We start from the raw sequence: 2,133 nt of genomic DNA, 5'->3' as shown, positions 1-2,133 counted from the left end.
GGAAAGGGGCTTAAAGAAATTATTCATATATACCAACAACGAAGCAACAGAGAAATCAAGGAATCGATCCCATTTACAACTGCACCAAAACCCATAAAACACCTAGGAATAAATCTAACCAAACAGGTGAGAAATCTATACACCTAAAACTATAGAAAGCTTATGAAAGAATTTGAAGAAGGCACAAAAAAAAAAAAAAAAAAAAGGGACAAGATTCCATGCTCCTGGATAGGAAGAATAAATATTGTTAAAATGTCAATACTACCCAAAGCAATCTACAGATTCAATGCAATCCCTATCCAAATAACACCAGCATTCATCACAGAGCTAGAACAAATGATCCTAAAATTTGTATGGAACCAGAAAAGACCCAGAATAGCCAAAGCAATCTTGAAAAAGAAAACCAAAGCAGGAGGCATCAAAATCCCAGACTTCAAGCTACACTGCAAAGCTGTAATTATCAAGACAGTATTGTACTGGCACAAGAACAGACACTCAGATCAATGGAACGGAATAGAGAACCCAGAAATGAACCCACAAATGTATGGCCAACTCATCTTTGACCAAGCAGGAAAGAATATCCAATGGAATAGACAGTCTCTTTAGCAAGTGGTGCTGGGAAAACTGGACAGCGACATGCAGAAGAATGAACCTGGACCGCTTTCTTACACCAGACACAAAAATAACCTCAAAATGGATGAGAGACCTAAATGTAAGACAGGAAGCCATCAAAATCTTCGAGGAGAAAGCAGGCAAAAACCTCTTTGATCTCGGCTGCAGCAACTTCTTATGCAACACATCTCCAGAGGCAAGGGAAACAAAAGCAAAAATGAACTACTGGGACCTCATCAAAATAAAAAGCTTCGGCACAGTGAAGGACTCAGTCAGCAAAACTAAAAGGCAACCGACAGAATGGGAGAAGATACTTGCAAATGACATATCAGATAAAGGGGTTAGTATCCAAAATCTATAAAGAACTTATTAAACCCAACACCCAAAAAACAAATAATCCAGTGAAGAAATGGGCAAAAGACACAAATAGACACTTCTCCAAAGAAGACATCCAGATGGCCAACCGACACATGAAAAAATGTGCAACATCAGTCATCAGGGAAATACAAATCAAAACCACAGTGAGATACCACCTCACACCTGTCAGAGTGGCTAAAATGAACAACTCAGACAACAACAGATGTTGGCTAGGATGCGGAGAAAGAGGATCTCTTTTGCACTGCTGGTGGGAATGCAAACTGGTGCAGCCACTCTGGAAAACAGTATGGAGGTGCCTCAAAAAACTAAAAATAGAACTACCGTGCGACTTAGCAGTTGCACTACGAGGCATTTATCCACGGGATACAGGTGTGCTGTTTCGAAGAGACGCATGCACCCCTACGTTTACAGCAGCACTATCAACAACAGCCAAAGTATGGAAAGAGCCCAAATGTCCATCGATGGATGAATGGATAAAGAAGATGGGGTATATTTATACGATGGAGTATTATCGATACTCGTATATCGATACACTCGTATATTGGCAATGAAAAAGAATGATATCTTGCCATTTTCAACTACGTGGATGGATCGGGAGGTTATTATGCTAAGTGAATTAGTCAGAGAAAGACAGAGAGCATAGGACTTCACTCATGTGAGGACTTTAAGACACAAAACAGGGGCGCCTGGGTGGCTCAGTCGGTTAAGCGGCCGACTTTGGCTCAGGTCATGATCTCACGGTTCATGGGTTCGAGCCCCGTGCCAGGCTCTGTGCTGACAGCTCAGAGCCTGGAGCCTGTTTCAGATTCTGTGTCTCCCTCTCTCTGACCCTCCCCCGTTCATGCTCTGTCTCTCTCTGTCTCAAAAATAAATAAACGTTAAAAAAAATTTTTTTAAAAAGACACAAAACAGATGAACATAAGAGAAGGGAAGCAAAAATAATATCAAAACAGGGAGGGGACAAAAGAGAAGAGACTCTTAAATATGGAGAACAAACAGAGGGTTACTGGAGGGGTTGGGGGGGGATGGGCTAAATGGGGAAGGGGCATCAAGGAATCTACTCCTGAAATCATTGTTGCACTATATGCTAACTAATTTGGATGTAAATTAAAAAAAAAAAAAGAAATCATTCATATCTGTGGG

This window comes from Panthera tigris, chromosome E3, assembly GCF_018350195.1.
Source record: "Panthera tigris isolate Pti1 chromosome E3, P.tigris_Pti1_mat1.1, whole genome shotgun sequence".
In the NCBI taxonomy this organism is placed as follows: domain Eukaryota; kingdom Metazoa; phylum Chordata; class Mammalia; order Carnivora; family Felidae; genus Panthera; species Panthera tigris.
This window is presented reverse-complemented; position numbering follows the sequence as displayed.